The sequence below is a fragment of the Cyanistes caeruleus genome, chromosome 2, assembly GCF_971803275.1.
Source record: "Cyanistes caeruleus chromosome 2, bCyaCae1.hap1.1, whole genome shotgun sequence".
Taxonomy (NCBI): Eukaryota; Metazoa; Chordata; class Aves; order Passeriformes; family Paridae; genus Cyanistes; species Cyanistes caeruleus.
Genome location: NC_141702.1, coordinates 47,515,319 through 47,538,943, shown reverse-complemented (window position 1 = coordinate 47,538,943; position 23,625 = coordinate 47,515,319). Strand labels below are relative to the sequence as shown.

Here is a 23,625-nt window from a genome sequence, read left to right as displayed (position 1 = left end):
ATATTGAGTCATTTAATTCAGGATTAATTAGGAAATAGGGAAAATATTTATATGCAGCTTTTCTCCAAGAGTGTTTTCAAATCTCCCTTCTTTTTTCTGAAACCTCGAAGGTGGTTGAGGATGGCCATGGAACAGCCCTTAGAATGCATTTTACTTTCCTTGTGAACAACTCAGCTGAAAATCCTGTAACTCAGAGCAGGACTTATTCATGATAAATTAGGAGCCCTCAAGAGCTCCCTCTTAAGGGATTTATCACATTTTCTTCCCTCATGGTCTGTGTTGCACATATAAGTGATAACAAACACTGTTTGGATCTAATGCTACAATCTATATCTCTAAGTATCACTGCCATCAAAGAATCAGACCATTATGATTTTCAAAGTCTCATTCACACGACTGAGAGACAAGTTCATTGTCTTCTCCATGTGACTATTAATCTCCCCCCAGGGAGAGCTTGTAGGTTCACAGAGGCGTTTTCTAGGGTTGTTTGCTTGTTTGATTTCCAGAGCCAACTTATTAGCCCTCAAAGATACTGTACATGATACTGGCATGATTTCTCAGAGCAGTAGTTGAGATGTTTTATTAGTTATTTCAGCTGAACATTTACTCTCTGAAACTGAGCTATGGAAAGAGGGCTTTTGGGACGCTATCAATTCAGCCTAATGTATGAGCTCGAATTATTGTATCATTATAATATGATGCTTGGTGTCTTTTGCCATTGATTTGTCTACATTTTTTAAATTGCTCAATCAGAAGCCATTTATCTGATAAATTATTAATGAATAAATGTTTGTGATGGAAAAACAAAATACTCAGCATTGCAAATCATGTATCCTACAGGCAACAGCAGTCAGAAGTAAACTGCTCTTGAGCCAAGTAAGTGGTTTATGCAATGTAGATGGAAATTATGTGTTGAAATAAACATTTCATTGCAAAGAAAAGATGGCTGCTACTCTCCTAGACTTTTACAAGATTCTTGTACATTTCTATGGTCTTTCAGTTGTGCAAAATTTAGTTTCAAGTGTGCAAAGACATCTGTACTTTTTTAGACTCCAGCAATACTGCAAAGGTGTTCAAACTGGTCATTCTTTGCAATATTTTTGTAGAAACCTTTTGATTTAATGTTGCTCCTCCACTCCCAAATATTTTTTCCCAGCTAACAGAAGAATTGCAGAGTTAATGTCTTTTGGTAGGTCACATTGGCATTGATGACTTTGAGGACTTAACTGTATTCCAAATTCCTTGAGACTTGATTTACTTTGAATGAAAGTAGATATGTTCATGCCTGGAGCTAGAAATTGTAGTACAGGGTTTGCAATTAAATACCATATTCACGTTTGTCTCTTTGACCCACTTCTTCAATACAGAGGCATAGTTAGATTATTAAAAAAAAAAAAACTAAAAACCCACAGAATATAGAAAAAAGATAAGATCAGCTAAACAATTCTCATCAAATGTTGTTACCATTTTCTCCAGATGTGTCTGGCAATTGTTCTAAGTATAAAAGTAGTTTTTCCTGTGATTTACAAAATGGCTGTAAAATATATTTCTGGCCAATGTCAAGGGTGAAATGTAGCAGAGTAGCAGCAGCATGTGCAATATATTACCTCTTTCCAGTAAATATCTAACATTCTTTTTCCTGTAGCCCACTTAAAATAAGTGTAATTAGCCATTTTCTGTCATTAGGAATGACTTTTGTTTGGGGCTTAGTATTGTGAAATGCATTTGTTGTAATTTTCCTTCCCCCTTCCCCTTCCTCTCTAACCTGTGCTCCAGATTGCAGGCTGCCAATGTTTACAGGATACTGACACAGTACTTCCAGAAACATGAGCTGACATGTACTACCTCTGGGGCCCTACTGCAAAATATTTCTTTTCATTCTTATACAGGGAAACTGAGGTTTTGGGTTCTTTCAGTTCTTTGATTTGGCTTGTTGGGTTGTTTTGTTTTTTTAAATATGCAGCAAGTGTCTTCTCTTTTTGTGCAGGCACAGTGAGGTGTACACCATTTCAGCAGAGATGTCTGATCTTTCCATCTGCATACCTGGAGTTGCTTTATTCCCTGAATGGTCTTTTCAGTGACCACTGAAGTCTTCTTGGGACTGAACACTGGAACAGATGAGTTAAATCCTTCTGGAATGTTCTTCACCAAATGTAGATGTACTGGACTTTCTGGATGTGCCTAAGGACACAAAGGTTAGTGTCTTTCTTAAAAGCTTCAGGTTTCAGGACTGTTTCATTTAATCTTTAGCACCAGGGACTATGTTTCAATTTGTTGCCTGACCAGGGACACAGATGAATAAAATGGTGATTAACACAGCATATATATAGCTGAGATCATGCTCTTAACTGCCTCATAATAAATGTGCTTAGTGAGCTCGGGCAACCTAAAGCCTTCTAAATTACTAGCTGGCCACCAAGAGAATGCTCTACCCATGCTCTGAATTTGATTGCAATTCTACAGTTGTGTTTAGTGCATTTCAATCACTCTTGCTTGATTTACAACTGGAAAAAAGGGGACAGTATTCTACTTTGTTCATGAGATGGCTCTTGTTTACAGTCAGTGGGGATCAGAGTGTTTGTTCAATTGTGTGCTTGACTGTTCTAGATGGCATGTAGGCTTAAGGAGAATGACAAAGGCATACATAGCATGTTGGAAAAAATTAATTTCTTCTTAATGGCAGCTATTCATTTTCTGGAAACTGAGATTTTGATAAATTGCTTTTTCTACACTTTGGTTTCTTTTAAAATATTATATATAATCTGCTGATATTATTCTGACACTACTTTGCCACTTCAGGAGATCAACCTTGACCAGAATAATTCATTGACACAATTTTTTTATGGTATGATTGAAAACATAGAAAAAATAATTTTGTAAGCAGATATATGCTCAGAAAGGTGGTAGAATGTGTGTGGGCATATGTGCTCATCAAGTCATGTCTCAGACACATAACTGACAAGGAAAGTAGCAAGATCATAAAGATACATCAGGATTTTCAGCACTAATCATAACATTATAAAAAAACACTATGTTTATAATGATGTGGATAATGCTATGAGCAGGAGAGAAGAAAAGTGAACAATCATGTAACCTTGATTTTATTCTATGATTGCCATCTGTTTTTCATCTTCTGCAGAGTATTTTTCAGGATTAAGGCTCTATCTGGGTTTGGGGGAAGAGGGGGAAAGGTTCTTTTCAGTTTCATTCTGTCAACTTCATCTCATTTCATATGGACATTTAAAAAAAAAAACTAGTTTTACAAATACTACATTTTCTTATTAAGCATCTCCTATTAAATCTATTAAAATCTGTTAAAATAATTTCAGGAAACCTATTGGCTATAGTAGATGGAGCTCAGATTTGATGTAATTAGAAGTATAAGAACTCTGTTCTGCTTTTTCTTTTTTATGGAGGGATTCTAGTGCCATCATCTGAATAACAGCTTTCTAATCAATCATCTTCTGTCTGCTACTCTAGCTAGCATTTGAATTTATATTCTAAACACCAACTCCCTGAATAAAATAAAATAAAAAAAAAAGATAAAAATATCATCCCACATCAAAAAGAATTGTTTGCCCATTGGCACCAAATATCTACTCCAGATAGGAGGAGAAAAAAATCCAAAACAAACAAATAAAAAAAAATGAATGGAGTTTCATTTTATCTAAGTTCTATTGAAGTTACAGAGAATCTTTATAATAGACTTCAGTAGGAACAAGAACATGAATATAAAAATACAGACTCCATTTAAAAGCAGAAGGTTAGAGGAGTTGCAAGATTGTGCAAAGTTTTCTGTGCGGAGGAGAGCTGTGTTAGTTCTGTGAAATGCCCTCAATGTGATACCTAAATATTTTCCAAGAAAGTAAAATTCATATAAAAGCGTATGTTGTAGCTTTAATATGTGGACTTTTTAGATAATATTACATCTTTTATACCTCTGAGTGTGGATGTTATAGTTTTATACCTATATAGTTTTATACCTATGAGGTAGATGAGCATCTCAGTTGTAGAGTTAAAATGTCAAACGTGTTGTAATCCTCTGTCACTGAGTGTATGTTTGCACTTGGGAGGTTTGTGTAATATGTCTGTGTGTGGACTGATAAATAAACATAAAGGATAGGATTATGGGTTTAGCTATCTCAGCATAGCTGTTGATAAAACCTTGCCATTTTAGGATAGATAATGCTGGAAGATTGGATTGTAGAATGGTTTAGGTTGGAAGGGATCTTATAGATCATCTAGTTACACCCCACTGCCATGGCAGGGACATCTTCCACTAAACCAGGTTGCCAAAGCCTCATCCAGCCTGGCCTTGAACATTGCCAGGGCATCCACAACTTCTCTGGGCAACCACTGTCACTACTCTCCCTCTCTCTGAAAAAAAGATTTCTTCCCAACATCTAATCAAAACCTACCCTCTTTCACATTAGATCCATTCCCCTTTGTCCTCTCACTATCTGCCAATATAAAATGTCCATCTTCCTCCTTTTTATAAACCCTCTTAAGATACTGGAAGGCTTCTATAAGGTCTTTCAGAAGCCTTCTCTTCTCCAGGCTGAAAATGATGAGTTCTCTTAACCTATCTTCATGGGGGAAGAGCTCCATCCCTCTAATCGCCTTTGTGGCTCTCCTCTGGACCTACTCCAACAAGTCCATATCATTCTTGTGCTGAGGGCTCTGGACCTGGATGCAGCACTCAGGTGGGGCCTCACGAGGGCAGAGCTGAGGAGAGCCACCTCCCTTTACCTGCTGGACATTTCTCTTTCGAAGCATTCCAGGGTGTGTTTGGCCTTTTGGGCAGTAAGAGCACACTGTTGGCTCATGTCCAGTTTTTCCTCCATGAGACCCCCCAAATCCTTCCCCACAAGCATGATCTCAATGAGTTTTTCTCCTAGTACTCATATCCAGAATTGCCCTAATTTATGTAAAATTTGCTCTTGGACTTGTACTTCATGAGGTTAAGTATCCTCCACATCTTTCACTTTGCTTACAGTATTGCTACTAAAGCATACATTCATTAATACCAATATATAAATTTGGATGTAAAATGGTGTAAAAAATCTTGCTTTATTTTTCATTTTTGTGGATTTCATGGTTAATGCTACAAAAATTGTTACAAACGTTGTTTGATAGATTGGAGAACAAACTGTCTTTGACAGGTAATAGACATGTTCATTTAAACAGTGCAAATCAAAATGAGTAAGCTAAATTATCTGACTGGCTGCAAAACCGGTGGAGTTCCACCTGTCCAAATTTTCCATGGTTAATTTTTGTTACTGGCTGAATTTGATCAAACATGTGCAGATAGATTTATACCCAAAGCCTACAGAATTTTAAGTAACAAAGGTAAGAAATTACCCTGATGTAAGTGAATAAATGATGGTTATACTGCATTGAGTGCCTACATTGTGCATTTAATAAAGGGGGAAAAAAGAAAAAAAAAAAAAAAAAAAAAAAGGGATTGTGAACTGGGAACATTTGGCATAACCTGAGATTTAAAACTGATCCTGGAGATTTTGTGCTAAGCCTACAACATACAGACTATATCCTGGAGGCTACAGCTTCCTCCCAGAGGTTGGGAGGAGAGTCCTCTGACACAGGAAAGACTGAATTCTGCCCTTCCACGTCCTAGGAGGTTGAATTAATGTGTGGAAACAAAAATGTCTTCTGTCAAATATATTTTGTGACAAAAATACCCCAGAAGTGGTCTGTGCACCGTTTCAGAAGTAGGTCAGAGCTGTGAATCCTAATCCAAAACAATAAGACTGAAACTCAGCATAAGGTCCCTTAAGCTCCAGAAAAACAGGTTGTGTTTAAGGTATGTCTATACCCTTGTCATCATCTCTGCCTGTCTCATTGGTCCTCCTGAGAACCATCTTTCACATCAGAGTGACCTCATCTTCCTCTCAACCACCACTTCTTATCAGAATACATAAAGCCACAAACATCTATCTATAATAGCAAAACAAGGCTTAGGCACAAATTTGATTCCTGGATCCTGCTTATCCATCCCATCTATTCCTGTTTTGCCTTGGTTTTGCCCCACAGTCCCATTCAATGCACAGTATTGATTTCAATTGATATCAATTTCAGGAAGCAGGTAGGGAAGGAACAGTTTCCAAGAAGCAGGTAAGAATACAGACAACATTTTTGGGGTAGAGAGACAGGGTCATCCACACTCTGGGCAAGAGAATTTGTCCTGGTTTGTTCAACTTTGAAGCACACACACTGCCAAGTGTTGCAAAGTTCCAGTGGGAGCACAAACAACTTTTACTGTAAATGTTTTCACTGGTTATCACTTAAAGGACAGAGAATTTCAGGAAGATAGGCTGAGACACCTCCTATCCCATTTTGAACTCTTAGAGAGGATGTAATGAAAAGTATTTACAGTAGGTATTGCTTTCACACAGTAGAAAACCATTGCTCAAACAACTACAGAGGCCTCTAATCCTTATCCCTAGGGCTTTTTTCTTTTTTTTTTTTTTTTTCTTGTGTCATTTCTAGCTTTAATGAGATAAAGAACTCACATGAATGAAGTTATGTTTACCATGCTATTCTTGTGGCAGAAATTTATACCCTCTGCCTTCTTGTAAACCCATGGTCTTTTGCTCTCTTTTGTAGAGTCTTTTCTGGAAACTTTCAATAGGAATTTACCTTAGTACTCAGACATCATATCTATTAGCTGATTCATACAATTTTCCCCTGTACAAATTAAAAATCTTGTAAACATGGATTTTTTTCAGTAAAAAAATGATGAGAGAGATATGATGATAAGCTTTAAAAATATAATAATTAAATTATTAAAGCATAAAGCCATAAATTCTAGACCTTTTTTCCCTTATATTATAAATGTGAATATCAAACAGTTTTTACAAGAAGTAGAAAAGGATTTATGACTTTTCCGCTCTCGATAATTTAATTCATCTAAGATTTAAAAAATATTTGATTTAAGAAAATGTGGGCATTTTTACTTACTTGGAAAAAAAGGCATTTTAAACAGCAGGATGTAATTTCAGACTATTTACAGTCAAGAGGCCTCTGCTGAGCAAAATACTCATTCAATTTAGAAATGCAGATTATAATAATTTTCCTATCTCCCTCACAGCAGGATTCCTGCCATCGTTTTGCAAACCCACAGGTTGCAGGATTGAATGACTAGCTAACTTCAGTTTCAGGTAACACGTGCTTTAAAACGCATTCTCATTATCTCAACTTAGTTATAATGCAAAGCTGCTTAGTTTCACCAAGTGAAATGGGATACACTTAAATTGCCTCATCTAATATAATACTCCTTAATACATGCAAAGTGGTTTATGATGGCAAAGCTTGTAGAGCATGAAAATCGGCAGGGAAAGTAAGGTTTTCTGGCTAAAATTGTCAAAAAGAGTCCTATTTTATATCATTTCTTTTTAAAGAGGTTAAGAACAAGGAAAGACAGATTGGAGTAAGAAATAATCAGTCTAGGAAAATGTAAATTTAGCACATTAACCTCTTCATATATCAGCTCTACCAAATAAGAAAAGCATCAACTAAAGCCGTTCTTTCAGTAATATCCTTTGCACTGTAAAATTAAATGTAAAACACACAATATCCAAAATGTATTACAGTAACAAACAATATTCTTCATTCTATCTATTTTATGCAGGGAGTTTTATACTGTGCACCATGTTTCCATTTGCTAGTATTACAGCAATATCCAGCTTGGTGTGCTGTATTAATTTGCAAGGACTTTTTAATTTCAGACAGGGCCAAGGAATTATTTATCTCTCTTCCTCCTTTAAATGTTAAGTGAATATACCCCAATCTTGTATACTGTGCAGAGACAAAGTCTGGTTTCAATAGGACCCCAGAAAACTGGTAACATTGTTTTCTTTTTTTCCCAATACCCTGCACCTGCAGTCTGACCATAGGACCATAAATCCTTTCCCACATCCCTTCCCAGTACTCCCAAAATACTCCAGAGAGGGGCTAAGCAAGCTTTGCAGATGACACCCAAGTGTATATCTCATTTTCTACAGATGTAACCAGAGCCATCATAAAGATGTTGCACTGCCTAGAGGAAAATGGCTCCTGGAGAAGAGCATCTGGCTGAGAATGAATTTGGGGGAGATCCAGACAACACTGGTTGAAAGACAGAAATGATCCAGACAGCCAGTTGAGCAAGATTCCTATGTTCATGCCTTAAGCATTAGCTTGCAATGAGGCTGTTCATATCCTTGGAAAAAGGCAGGATAAGCACATTGCTCAGCTGTGGCCCCAGAGAACGAACAAAGAACTCTTCACAGTCCAGTTAAAAGCATCTGCAACACGGGTTTTTTCAGCCTGTTAGTTTTCACTTTGCTTACAATATGAGGCAGCAAAACCAACAAAATCTAGAAAATACTCGTGTGCCTCCGAGAAAAAGGCCCAGCCACAAAGATCTCTGCTTCACAGTAAGAGAACATTGCTCCCTCAGTGCAGTGTCTCCAAGGCTCTTATTTGCATCGGGAGAGAAAGCACAATAAACTTTGTTCTCAAAGGTACAGCTGTTTTGGATCTCTTGATATCAACAACTGCTTTTTCATTTTCTGCAAATGGACAACTTCTACAAGAAATAATCTGAAACCTACTGAGCAAAGAGGGTTCCTGAGAGAGGGTTAATGATTCTCTTCTGGTTATGCAGTGATCTTTTTGGGTCTGTACATACTGCAGAGGCCTTGCAGCAAAGAATTTGACTTCCAGAGGTTCTGTATGTCTGCTAAAATTAAGACTTCTACTCTTGGTGGGAAAAAGGTTAAAAATGGGTGATTTAAACTCTGGGAGGTCATACAAACATCCTCCATCAGGGATGTTTCAGAATACAACAGCTCCTAAAGTAACAAATAACTGGCAAGTAGAGGTGAAAGCATACATGAAAACTGTAAACAAGTAACATCCCATGAAAATACACAATTGCAGAAGCCACACACAATATTCTTGGGGAAGCTGGAATCCAGTTTCAGGATGGAACAGGTCTTTGAATCTGGTCCCAAACTGATGAAAACTTATGAGTATCTTTATGAAGGATAAGTAACTAAAACTGTTGGTATTCACTGTAAAAATCTTGAATATTCTGCCTGGGAGCATTATCTTTTTTTTTTTACTCCATTTCCTCAACAGGCAACAGAAAAAGGCATCCTGGGGTCTTTTTCCTGAGGTACTTGTTGGTATAAGCAGTCACCTACAGTTTAGTCCCCTAGATTTTCTGAGGTCACAACATGACCAAGTAAGATGTTCTCCTCTAAATATTTTCCTCCTTCCAGTTCACATTCAGGAGTAAGCAAAAGTAAAATAACTGTACAGCTCTTCAGCTTTTTTCTTTCCTTACTGGTGCACAGTATTGGTTTTTGGGGGATATTTGTTCTGAAATTTTTGTCTCAACAGCAAAGAGGTATTCAGAGTGTATTCAAGTCATCCTGTTAATTTTCCATGTATGTTTTGCATACATGAACTGGAGCATTGATCTTGATTGGTTAATCTGTAGGCCTCATAAGGAAAATAAATTCCTACAACGTTTTCCTCCTGTTGATGCCTTCCTTGTAGTCTCTTGTTGGCTCACCAGCTGTGCTGCTTATCACAGCTTCATTTACTTTATGAAAACTCTTTAAAATGTTCTCCATTAAAAGCTGTGTAGAAAACTCAGGGTATGCCTGTGAGACACTTGTAGGAACATGTAGTTATTGGGAGGAATAAAATAAAAAGATGCAAAGCTACTATTCAATTGGTATGTGCACTGCCATGCTGTACTTACTGCCATCATGAAAAAAGCATTTGTTTTGCTAAATTGTATGTATATTCCTAGAGGGGTACTTAAAAGACAGGGTTTGTTAGAGATGGCATGGAAATGCAGAATTTCTCCTGTTTCAGTGTTCAGATCATAAGGTATAATCATAAATCCTGACTGCAGTCTGACAAGCTAAAAGGGCACACGGGACTCCACTAGAAATCTGGGAATTTCTTTTCAATGACCCTTTGTATAACACAGCTCCTCTAAGGAATGAACAGCCAGTCAATCCATGTCACAGCCTAGTGGTGTTGTCCCTCCCAAAATGCCCTGTCACTGCAAGAAGTCTCAGCAGAGACAGGACAGTGAACACTCCAAAACACTTTCCTGATCAGCCTCTGCCTCCTGGAGCCTTTGCAAATCAGAAGCTGCAGTGTGAACATTTTTCTCTCAAGGGGATATAATGAAAGCTGACATGCTTTGATCTGCTAGGAGACTCCCAGGAAATACTGCCATAAAAATGCTGGGTTCCCTGGGGACTTCATGCTTGTTGATTTGGTTGGTGCTTCTTTCTATATTTTGAACTGTTACTTGAAAGCTTAAATCCTTCTTCCTTCCCTAAAAGAGAGTTACCAACCCAATTGCAAGATGTCTATACCAAAGCTTGCCAAATGCTTTCTGTGTCCTTCCCTGTTTTTCTGATAGAGGGTGGCATTTTCTTTCCTTTATTAGTATGCTGGTATCTTGATGGAGATCAAGAAAACTACTGTCTTAATGGGCTTGACAAAATGATTCCTGCTTTAACAGCTTTTGCTACAAACACTGTTTACAAAAATTTAATCACAAGTTTCTTTTAACTCCCTAATGCAAAAGGGAAAGAAAAACCTAAGCACCTTTCCTTTCCATTTCATTTTTGATTTACCGTTCTAGCTAACTTTTATGTTTTGTAGCATAAATACTATTTTCTGTTTTTTCTTCCTTGCAGGTTAATGTGCATAAAAATTAGGTAGTAATGGTAATTTCTTTCCATAAAGCCAGTCCTTTTACAGCTGTATAAATTGTGTGATTCTATCACATGGTAATATATACATATTTCTATGTGAATATCTGTTGAACCTTCTTTGAAAGCATCAGCTACACCTTCATGAAGTCAAAAGGCTTATCATCAACAAAGACTGGATGTTTTATATTTTAACATCTTATGGAGGTAGCATTCTAAAACTATGCAAACTCATGCAATGGATAGAACTTTCTGATGTAATTTTGTTGTCCAGTGTTTTGTGACACTAAGCTATTCCTAAATTATCTCCTTGAGAACAAAAGTCAGTGTTCTCAGATATGCTTCAGGATTATTGGCATGGTCCTAGAAGGATGTAAATACCTGAAATATAGTACAAGCAGAATCTGAATAGATAAACCCACCATTTGAAGATTCACAAGAGTCTTAGCTTGCAAGAAAGCTTGTCACTTCAAATCCTGTCATCACCCAGCCCAGAAGCAATACTGTATTTGCTGTGCTGTGTATCCAGCTAATTCTTGCATTCCACAAGCAGTTCACGTTTCACAAGACAGGTATCTCCTAAAACTTTTGTTCTGCATTGTTTGGGCAGTGACAGTTTCCTAGTAATCTTGTGATTCTCATCTGAGAGCATGGACAAGTTTTTCTTGGTTTCAGTACTTAGGCTTTCATTAGAAAAATTTGAATGGAGACTGAATTCTAAAATTTATGTCTCATTTTCTGAGGTAATCCACACCCAAGTCTGCTTTCTAAAACCAAGTCAGCAGAGATTGTTAAGCCATAGGATAATATATAGAAAGTGTATTCACTAAAATACTTCAATTTTCACCGACTTGTGCTCATGCATTTGCATTCTTATATTATTATGGATAGAAATGATGTTCAGTGGTAAATGGTAGAAAGACATGGAAAATAAATGGGCCATGTACCTTATCCACTGCTACTTACTGTTCCATATCAAAAATGCTTATTTAATATTTCAGATCCCTGAATATCTTAAATCTGTGGATGTTTAGAAAAAAGGCTTTTCTACTTTTGCAAAATTTGAAATGTCACAGGAAAATCACCCCATTTGTGACTCAGACTAAAAGATTTGGTACTTTTCAATTTCATGTTCTAAAAATGGCATGGATCTGAAGTTTATTTTCTTCATATCTTTTCTTTAAAAAAATCCCCTCTAAACAACTGGAAAAATTGCTCGACCTAAATAGCTATTCCTTTCCTCACATATATCAGAGATTTTAAGTCATTTTCAGAAGTTATTATAGCTTCCTCCAATCCTCTTATTCTCGGTAACTCTTGGAACCTGGCAGCTCAATCAGGTGTGAAAAATAATCTAGTTTTCATAAGTACACTAAATATGTTGGAAGTTGGGTTTTCAGTAAATAGATGACATCAAATATTCTTTTTTTTTTTTTTTTTTTTTTTATGTTCATTCCAAGATAGTTGCACTACCTACAAATGACAGTGAACTAACATAGAGGATTGGAGCATTTTTGTGCTTATACAAACTGTGCTGGAGACTTGAAGACATGCATTTGGAATCTTTGTCCCTGTTTCTGAATATCATGACTCTTTATTTAGAATATGACTATATCTCAAACTAAAAATAAAATAAGGAAACATTTTCCTATCTTTTTTTTTTTTTCTTTCCCTCACAAACTGCGTAGATCTCACAGGCCCAAACTTGAATTGTACAATCTGTTCCTTGGCCTCATTGGAGGGACTGAGGAGTTTTCCTGCCTACAAGCATAAGCATATAGCAGAAGTCTCTAAATTGAGAACTTGCTCATTTTAAGCTGATTCTGTAATCAGAAGCCCAGATCTGAATCACATTCTGGAAACATTTGTCTCTTGGCACTGATTACAGGGAGAGTTTAAGGTGACTTCAGCTCCCAGTTTAGGCATTTAGCTGACAAAGTCATCACGATGGAGAGTGAATCCAGACCCTAACGCTGCCATATTCCCAATCCAGATAACACAGGAAACCTGGTTGTAACCAAAGGGAATGGGAGCTGTGTATTTGACCCCAAGCACATAGATACAGACCCTTATTCAAAACTTACCAGAATGTTTAACCTTGGAAAATAAGGACATATGGAAATATTGCCACAATCTTGAAAGCTGTAGCTCAAACGTGTCTGCAGTAAAATGTATTAAGCTTGTAGCTTTGACACGAGAATGGGATGATGCATAACTCAATGAATACAAGAGGTCTTTTCCTTTGAAACTCCAGACAGCAATGCTCGATCTCTGCAAATCTTAACAATATACAAATAGCTCTTTGTCACTTTCATGAATGCTTGTTTACAAACCACTCAATCCCACTGAGTGCAAATGAAAATTGACAGGTAACACTGTAATTGAAGGTGCATGTATATATGCTGCAGTGTTTTTTTTATTTGTGCAATGTTGTGTTGGGCTGTGCCAAACACAATGGAAAAAATGGAACCATTGCAGTCATTTTAACAAGTCATTTGGCTGCATGCATGATGTAATCTACTTCTGGGTCTCGTGAATGCATTCAGCTTTACTTGTTAACCAGCAAAACATTATTTATTAATGACTTCTTCATGCTTTATTAAGCCTAATGTCAAAACACCTCTGTGGGACTCTAGGCATGTTCTCTCTTTGTATTAAACCCGACTAAAGAAAATGAAAAATTATGCATCAAAGCTGCAGATAAAACCCAGTAGATATCCATTCAATTTCTCTTGATCCTTTCAGATGATGTTTCTGAATATTTGCGAAAGCACAGAACTTGATTGTAAGCTGGCTTAAATTGAAGCATTCTGCAATCTCAGATGTGTGTAATTAGGGTGCCTTAGAAACCTAACAAGGCTACTGCAGTCTCCAGAGCTGAGCAAGTGCTCAGATGGCAAAAACTGACAAGTTCACTGTAGAAGTAGAATTCTTGCTTTTTTCTCTGAGCTGAAGTTCCATATCACGGGGAAAGGCTACTTCATGAGAGCATTAAAATTATGCAAAGTAGGAACAGGTTGAATTACCTGTGACTTCTGTGGTTTGAGATGGCTGGTATGGCTCAGGAAACTAATCCTGCAGTTTATTCTAGCACTGATGTAAGATTCTAACCCAGCAGGCCTTAACCCACAAGAACATCCTGGGACATACTTCATGGCTCTTCTACATGCATTGGTAATCAACATTGATTAAGCAACACTAGCTGTTAGATCATAGAGATATAGACAGACTGGAATAAACTCGTGATTTTTATGTAGTTGAACAAATGGTAATTTCAAGAAAGTCAGCATGTTCATAAATTTTTACATGAAAGAGAAACCTTCAGATAAAGCTTCTAGTTCTCATCTTACAGTTGAAAAGGAACCTTTTATACATGTAATTTTAAAAGAAAATATTTTGGTTAACAGACTTAATAATGTCCAATCAGAATTGCCTGAGTTATAAAAATAAGCAGAAGTCATATTAAAAAACTTTAAAAGTAAGAACTTTTAAGACTTAGAGGTCAGTTGCTTTAATGAAACCACAATATTTAACATCTGAAGTGACAACACAACAGTTTAGTTGTTAAAATATAAAGTTTTTCACAGTAGAAATGCTGTTTTGTTTTTACTGAAGACAGAGGTTCATCATAGGTTTTCCTGGAGAGCAGAAATAAGGTGTAGAGCCTTAATTTTACTCTTAACTAACCCTGGCCTGTATCAGATAAACAAGGTACAAAATTTGACCAAAGGCATAGGCCAAAAAATATTGGGTCACTTTCCAACCCCAGCAACAGAAATCTATGGAGAAAAATTCCTGGAGGGTGTTGTAGATGTTTTGGACACTGCATAATCACTACTGCTTTATTTCCTACTTTCTGTTTGCAATTACTACCAGTTATGAATATTTAATGTGAGCTTGTTTTGAGCTTTTCCTTTTTCTTTCATCTTGCTACTTTCATCATCTTTCAAAACATCTGAGAGATCAATGTAAGGCAATGGGATGGTTGGGGAATGTACCATATCGTTACCATATCACAGCAAACATAAATAATTGGGAGGACAGATCCTCAGCTGGTGCCTGTGAACAGAGCTGACCCAATTTTGGTAGAAGCTGTCCAGTTACAGGCTGTCATGCAGAGACCTCCTGGCATAGAGGTTTCAGTAACATAAACTGAAGAGTGCCAGGCTTCCCTGCTGGAGTGCTTTGTCCCATTTTCTGCCAAGTAAACACTGGAGCCTGGTTTGTCTCTTTCCAAGTGGGTGCCTCATCATCAGAGAAAGAGTCCTGCCTGTCTGGTGCATGGTTTTTGTCTGGCACTAGCTATAAAGCTGTGAAATTAGCCAGGGGTAGTAGAATAGGGCTCTGTTCTTTCTCTTCTGGTTATCTTTTGTGATAAATAATTGATCTTGCTAGAGATGTTAGCAAGTAAATCCCAATGGGAAGGAAGCACCCCTGATGGCCCAGAAAAAAATTCTGAAATGACACAGAAGCAGGATCAAAATAAAAGTCGCATCCTTTTCATTGGTGGTTCTTAATATTTAGCTTGGTTAACTGCAGGGGGTTTTTCTTTCAGGGAGTTGGTTTTGTTCCCCCACATTATTCAGCCACCATAGGTATTACAGCTTTTCCTCTTTCCAGCCTTCCTAATGCATTGCCTATGCTACATACAGAATACAGTGTGTAGATGATGGAGGGGTGTGAAGTGTGGCACTGTAGTGCTGTGCCCAGCTGTCTGCTCTAGGTCCAGCTCAAGGAGCCTTGCACTGCCTAAAGGCCAGAGAAAAGAGGTAATCTGCCTTTCTAGGAAGTGTAAGGCAATGCAGCCTGGTCACCGATACCATGGCACTCGGGCACGTTGTAGGTATCGACCTAATGGCTTCAATTTGCTGCTTTTTCACTGCTGTTAGTGTATGCTCAGAGATTTGTGCTGATAAGAAAGCGGAACTAGAAGATGTCACATTGAGCCCTTGTATTGGTTACCTTTTCTTTTAGTATAAAAAAGATGTCAATAAAATTGCATTTGTTTTAGAACCAGGTAAACATTGTTCACCACTAAGACTAACAGAGCCCAGAAACTCAGCAGTAACTCATTTTAGACCAAAGGGACGCTGTTGAGAGCTTGTCAGATCCCTCTAGATTACAAGGGAAGCAAGCAAGTCTGTATTGTACAGATTTCCCAGGAGTACACAATTAAAAATCATCCTGTTCAAGAGCTACTTTATATGCTTTTGTTTTTAATAAAGCCCTTTGAGACCAGCAGTGGTGTAATATTCATACTGCTTTTGGTCTGTGTATGGTCTCCATGCTGCTCGTTGTCAATCTACCACACTCTCTTCTCAACCATTTGCTGTTTAATGAGAAACTCAGGATTAGATGGAAGGTCACCCACTCCTTTACACAGATTCAGTAAAAGCTCAGTTTCATTTATTTGATTTCCAGAAATGCAATTTCAGATGATTTCTGTGATGTGGTGATATTACCATTCCTGCGAAAACACCGTTGCTGAACACAAAACAGAACACAAGTTGTCTGTTTACACTTACACTGTTCTCACTGCAGCATTCACCCCTCCCTGAGGAGAGCAGAGCTGTGACAAGCTTCACCCACGAGCTGACTTTGGTACATAGCATCACTGACATTGATGCCTGGTGCACTGTCACATCACCTGAGCCGTGCATGTGGCAGAGCTCACAGGCAACAGGGTGGCACGTTTCCACCTGAAGTGTTGCTCAGAGGAACCTCTATGGATGGAGCCATCAGCTGTGACAGGTGAAATTTGGGTTCAGCCAACCCCTGTGAACTCATGAAGCCAAGGACACAAAAATCCTCATGTCTTAAATCGGTGCAGTTACTGGCAGGTTTGCTCTGGAAAACAACGAGAGGGCAAATATGCTCAAAGGACTGGGTTCTGTGCATTGTCGTCATGGAGATTTCACTTAGTCATGTAATTTTTACCCTTTGTTGTACACATGTGCCTCCTATCATTCTATATCACACAGTGAAATATAACCTAATGCATATGAAGTAATGAGAAGGGAGAATCATGTAAAATTAATGCTTTAATGATCGGACTTTTGCTTTGCTTTGCTTATGACTGGAGGAAAAGCATGTGTGGAAAGCTCTTCTATACCCTCAATTACTGCTGCTCCAGGCTATTTCTGCTGTTGTAGCAGTTCTGATAAACCTACAGAAGAGAATCACTTTTCTGTTGACAGCACATTTGCTGGTATTTCTGCAGAAGTTCAGTAATGTCTTTATTGTGTAATTTTGTATTTTAATAGTCAATTAAAATTCCCATTGAATTGGAAAAATGGACCTAAGACCTTCTGAAGACTATTCGGCTAAAAGTACACATGAGACTTTCTGAAAATCACTGCTGTGACACTATCCAAACTTACTCAAAAGCCTCACCTTATCACAACAGGGAAAGTAGTGAGGCAAGAGAAAATATAAATACATTCCTTCATAAAGGAGTCTGCTGTTTAATTGATTCTCATTTCTCTGTCATGACCATGTCTCCTTTGTTTTTTCTCTGACATCACCAGCAACATCATGTCTCTTCTCTTCTGCCTGCGTTAATTTTTCCAACTCCTTTCTGTGTTGTCTCTTTCTCTTTTTTTGTTGTTTTTGTTTTTTTCCTCATGTCCTCATGTTCTCTACTAATAACAAAAAATGCAATGCCTTTGTGATGAGGATAGGAAGGTTATGAATAGTCCAATAGTCAAATTTCAGAAGTTTCAGACAGGGTTTGTGTGAATTATTTTTGTTTGGTTTTGTTTTGTTTACAATTTTCATAATAAATGTGTTTACAGCCTGCACGTTAAAAGGAATGAAACTAGCAAAGAATATCTATGAAAAGCTCTGTATAAGTACACCATTAACAAGTGGCAAGGCTTGCAAACACAAGTCATTCCCACTCACTTCTGCCATCCCCACAATGTTATCTTCAGTCCCATGACACTTGATGGGTTTCTTAACACCTCAGCTGCTGGAATGACTTAGTGCATGAAGAACTATTCTTCCATTCAGCATTTCTCAGTTTCTCCCAGTTTCATTACAGGATATTTTGTTTCCAGACATCATCAGAATATGATGATCATCAAAAAAATATCAGTAGATATTCTTTTGACCCTTTTAAGAAGATTTCCTCAGGACCTTACCCCATACAAAGAGGTAACAAGCTTATGTAATGCAGTGCACTGCCAGATGTGTTGTGGGATCATGTTCATAATATTTAGCAACTCTTGCAATTGCTCCACAGAGGAAGCTTGTTTCAGCTTCCACTATAAAACACTGCAAGCAAGGCAAATGACAAGAGTTGAGAAAAGCCATAAATAGGAAGCTCACAATTCAAGATACAAGCAAATACATAGCATTATTGTTTGAGAGAATAATAATAATAATTTTAGCCTTTTGGAAAAACAAGGACAGACAGCAACAACATTTCTCTGCAAACAACATTTCAGTATTCCTCATTCTATCGCCTCTGGACTTTTGGTTTTCTACTATGGTGTGCAAATAAAAGTGAATTGGCACTTTCAAATGTACTTCTGTGACTCTTCAGATCTGTTATTAATGTGGACTTTTTAAGGCACAAAAGGACTGTGACTAAATGATATGAAAAAAATACAGTGGGCATCTGCTTGCAGGTCATTCTTCCTATTGTTTACTGCAGATGGTGAAGAATCATTCTGAACAAAGATGAACATTTGTAGAGTACACAAATAAGCTTTTACAAGGAATAAAATCTGGGCATGATGGGCTGGGGACAGTGAAAGAGGTAAATTTTAAAAATTGGAAAAGTAGTAAGGCCCATGGGAATTGTGAGTGAGTCAAGGGCTTGCTGGAGGCAGGTGTATGGGTCAGTAGCAGAAGGACAATCAGCAAGAACTAAAACTGGCATTATTTTATTTCAGCATTTCTTTGTGCTTGAATCATTCATCCCACCTACAGAAATATTTGCTTCTTCCTTGGTGGGACCTTCACAAAGGTCTGGTGCACAGTCTGGTTTCAGCTGCAGGCGTTGAGCAAGGAGAAAAGACTGGTGCCACATGGATACCTGGTCCTTGTCTGCAAAGGCCTAGAGATGCTGCTGTGTGCTCCCAGGCACCTCTCAGCACTCCCACTCAGAGGGCAGAACACTATAGCATGTTTTTTACCTACAAGCCCAAGCTCTCTGCCATGAAAAGCAAGGGTGCATAGAGAAGTGACAGATTTTTGTCCTGAAATGCAGCCAAGGTAAGCACCCAGGGACTAGGGTAGCCTATTTAAGCATTCATTTTTCTTATTTGTCTGTGTTATGTCACAGTATTTAGTTCATTATTACACATAGGATTTTTCAGACCTCTGCTTCATTCACTGCACAAGGAGGGACTATGCACTGAGAACAAACCAGCAATACACAGAAGAAAGATGCTAATCTCTGTAAGATGCCTGTCTTGTGTAGTAAGAATGGGAATTAGGTCAGTTAAGGCAGAAAAACGCAGAAAGAAAAAAACTAAAACACCTGAGACTTCAAAAGTGGATATAGCAATTTTAGCAGTTACTGCCCACCAGCTGTTCATTACTGTGCTTTAGCTGAAGGTTTCTACCTTCACAGCTGAGTTGTACTCACAGTTAACAACTTAAAGCAAGCCCACTGGCTTTATGCTGCAGCTGACTCAATCTCTTGGCGAGAGCATTAAAACAAGGTGGCTGTGGATGTTGTAACAGCAAGGGAGGGCAACTCCTTAAATTGCTTCAACTCTATCCCAAAGACGACATACCTAGAGAGAAAACTCTCTTGACCTCTGCCACAGGCTTCCTGGTAATGCTGGGCAGGTGACTAAAATTTTTTCAGTTGTCCCCTAAGTGCATTTTGCTCCCAATTCATTCCTTTTAGCTAAGCAAAAGGAAATATTTGGGGACTATTGGCAGAAACAGTGAACAACTCTCAACCACGGTTGAAGGCCTTGGGTAGCCCCCACCACCCCCAAGCATGCCATCGGAAAGGGGTCAGGTTAAAGGTTCCTCAGACTGGTTTTCGAGTTCATTGTTATATTTGACAATTCATCTTGAACGCCTGTGGTCAGTTCTCTGTCTTGTGGAGTGACACTAGTGATGCTCTCATCCCACACAGGCCTTGTTAACATAAATTTTTTTGAGCTTCGAAAAGAACGTCACTAGAGAAAGTCTTCATTTAAGGAAGCTGTCATTCCTATTAGAGGTAGAAAGTGAAATTCAGCCCATCTGTTGTGTACCGCTGTCCGATTTCAGCTTTTTCTCTCATACTTGTAAAATTCTTGAATGTGACAAAAATATGACAATTTTTTTTTTTTTGAAGTTGCTCTTCAGAGCATGTGGCAAATGATTCTTGGATATCCTTTTCACACTTTCAATGTGTGAGTGAAAGGATGTATGAAGAGACTTGTCTGCCTTTTCTTTCCTTTTCTTTTTCTTCATTCGAGCGTGTAATGCCTCCTTTCCCAATATTACCCAGCGCCTTTCTGCGTGTGCCCTGTTGTCTGCATTGGTTAGCTTTATTCTGTCAACTCAAAGTAGTGTTGATTAGGAAGCTGATATGGTTGCTAACAAGCTGTATCTAATGTGTTGATTTCAGTCCACAAGACAAGTTTTCTTGGTACTATTTAAGTACTTAGTGTAATAATGGTTGATTTATTTTTTGGAAATTTGCCTTACATCATCACTAGATGTAAGAATTGTTTGCATTCCTATGATGCAATCATCAAACAATGAACCAAGCAAGACCCACCAGCTCAGTTATCTTCTTGGGTGCTGCTTAATAGTGACACTGCATTTGTGATGAAGAAATAGCAGTTTGAAATATCCCCTATTGATAGTGCCAGAAGAAAGCTGGAAAATCTCCAAAACTCTCTCATTTAAAAAACACTGCTGAATTTCTTTGCGAATGTATGAATATACATATCTTGCTTGTTTGAGCAATGAGAATTTTTTTCTCACTTGACTGTATTTTCTATTTGTGGTACATATTGGTTCAGAAAGAGATTAAACCTTACCTCATGTATCAAGGAGGCTGAGAGGTGGGAATTTCAGTGTTATGTGTATTTAAATAAGGAATTTATATTTTTTTGTCTATAATCCATTTTGAAAATAAGGGGGAAGTTGGAGAAAAGCATACACTACATGTTAAGCACAACTGAATTTTCACGTAATGGAATTGTTCCAGAATTGAAGGATACTGCTTAGAAACATCAGGACACTGATTAGAAAACATATTAACAAGTCAGTAAAATCAAAAGGCCTGATTTCTACAAGAATTTCAACCCCTTTTTTGTGAACAGAAACAAGAACAAATTAGGAAACATGCTTTTGTATGCAGTCACATGTGAAGGAATGACTATACCCTTCTTTATTTTAGGTGACATTCTGTATATTTTCTTCTAATGTTGGTGGGAAAACCACAGAGATGCCTCAGGCTTAGGGAAGGAAATATTTGCCTCCCAGATCCTGCTGCCACCTTCCAACCAGCACCCAGGGAGGCAGGTACCCCCCCAGAGCAGTGTCTGACCCAGCCTTACCCCTGCCAGTGACTTCTTTTCAACCTTTGTCACTGCTCAGGAAGGACAACCATAACCAAAATTACAGAAGGACATAGAAGGAAATAAGTTTGAAGGCAATGATGAACTCATGGATGGGTGAATGGAAAAAGGCTTCTTCTTTTTCCTTCACTGCTGAGCTGTCAGTCAGCCGAAACAAATTAGAAAGTGAAAGTTGCAGCCCATTCAAAGCCAAGAGAAGGCAGTACATCAGAAAAGACCCCTGACTGCAAACCCAGGCAAGCAGGATGCAAATTTAACTATGCTATTATTGCTCAATGGGGAGGATTTCTTGGGGAAAAAAGGCAATAAGCACAGAAATATCCTTGGGCAAGTGTTAGTCTCTAGTGTGACCTGAGCAAACTCAGTTTTATTGTGAGCCATGTTAACAAGGTGCTGAGCCTATGACTTGTAATAGCAACAAAAAAGCAATTTATGCAAAATGAGGGCAATCCTCATCACATAGTATCTAGAGAATATGCAATTCTATAGGTGATTATTTAAAAAAAAAAAAGGACAAAAGGAAAAGGGCTTTGCATAAGTTATTTAAAAGACTTTTAGTACGCTGTGACTGGGAAAGTATTAAGAAAACTAGAAAGGGTACGTCACTTGAGGAAAAGGCCATTCCATTGTTGGAATATGGTGTGATAAAAAGCAGGATTCATTTATATAATTATTACAGAGACACTGTAGTCATACAGTAGTTTAAAATTATGCCATGATTCTCCAAAATAAACCTCTCTTCATGAAGTTTTTACCTTTCCTACTTGGTGCTTTTATTGAAACCACAACAAATCTAAAAATATGAAGAGATTAATAACTATTTCTAAAATGCTGTAACACTGTCCTGGGTTTGTTTTGTCTTGGGTTTATTGTAATCTTATTTTTTTAACTCATAACATCTTCAAATGATTTAATCTAGGCACTGCAAGCATAGCCACTCTGAACAGAATTGCATACTGGTACCTTCATGTATATTAATCAAAACTGAAAGACATATAGCTTTACACTTTGGAAAGCAGTCAGTAATTCACACTGAGTGGTCCATTTGATATGCATAGAAAGAAAACACAAAGTATTAAATCAACATTTAATATCAGATTTCTTTAAGTGTGTAAACTTACATACCTGACATCATTAATCAAATTTGGTATATTAGTTCATAAACATTTACATTACTTTTTAAAGTAATAAACAGCAACATTTGCTGTTTCTATGTAAAATATTAATTATGGTACAGACTTTCAAAATAACTAAAGCAAAATGGACACCCTGGGTTAAATCAGCCTAGTTATGAAAGTTAGAAACAATAAAGGGTTTTGAATGGATTTCAGAAAGTAGTCACAGAGAGTTTCACACCAGTGGTTTGGTTTTTTTTAAATGAATGTCCACATCCATATCACCACTTCTGGGGTGCTGAGTGCTTTAATCACTTGTCATTTATTTCAGTTTTTTAAAGTTCTGTATCCACTTTTTACATTTCTGCAGAGGCACCAAAGGATTTTGGTCTAAAGGAATTTAAAAACTTCCTCTAATCAGGAAGAACCAACAAACACTACTATTACTTTGCTGTAGCCACAATACAATCAGCAGACTCTTAAAAACATTAAAGTTAGGAAAGACGACATTTAGATCTGAAATAAAGCAGTATTTTTAAAACTTTTTAGCAAGATCAGGCCTAATTGATACCCACTGGTTATTGATAGGGACCTTATTAACTCTGAATTGTTTTCTTAGCTTTGTTTCTCAGTCCCAGGATCATGGAGGTACTTCTCCATCCCAATCCAGGGTTGTGTCTGAGATTTTGCACCTACCCCATATGCTTGGTGTTTCCTTTTGTTTTGCTCAAGCAAAAGTGGTACCAAGTGTGTGGTAGGAAGGGGAGAGGAAAAGGATGTGAGAAAGACTTGCAGGTATTGAGGCAAAAGTCTGCTGCCCTCAGCTCCACATTGGCATGTGGATGCTGCTTTGGCCCCTGTAAAAGTAGTGACTGAAGGATCATTCCAGCATTTATTTCAGCACTGAGAAAACAACCACCATATTTTAACTAATCCCTCAGATTGATGCCTGATTAGCAAGACATTGCTGATGATTAAATGCTTTCAGAATATATATGTAATCAACTTTTCACACAAATTTTATAGTTTGCAGAGAAAGTGGTAATTGGATAATGTTAAGAATGTTCCTTTGAAACACTGCTATCATGAATTAAATAGTAGCTTATTTAAATAGTTGCTCCTGTTTAAAGGCCGCTTTTTTTTTCAGTCTAAAATATTTATTCCAGATTTCAGTTTCAGAACAAGAGCAAATTATTTCTGCAACTAAGTAGTTTATAGTTTCCT

At 37.6% G+C, this 23,625-nt stretch overlaps 1 protein-coding gene across 2 annotated transcripts in view; it reads left to right on the top strand.

The window, feature by feature from the left end:
- The window catches only part of HS3ST5 (heparan sulfate-glucosamine 3-sulfotransferase 5), a 192,660-nt gene that overhangs the window by 97,536 nt on the left and 71,499 nt on the right, over positions 1–23,625 (top strand). Inside the window, exon 2 of one of the 2 annotated variants that reach the window (XM_086876854.1) lies at positions 1,988–2,195. The gene's annotated coding sequence lies outside the window, so the exon portion shown is untranslated. Of the gene's footprint in view, positions 1–1,987; positions 2,196–7,124; positions 7,179–23,625 lie in introns of those variants that run through there. The other variant, XM_023923969.2, reaches the window with a different exon arrangement.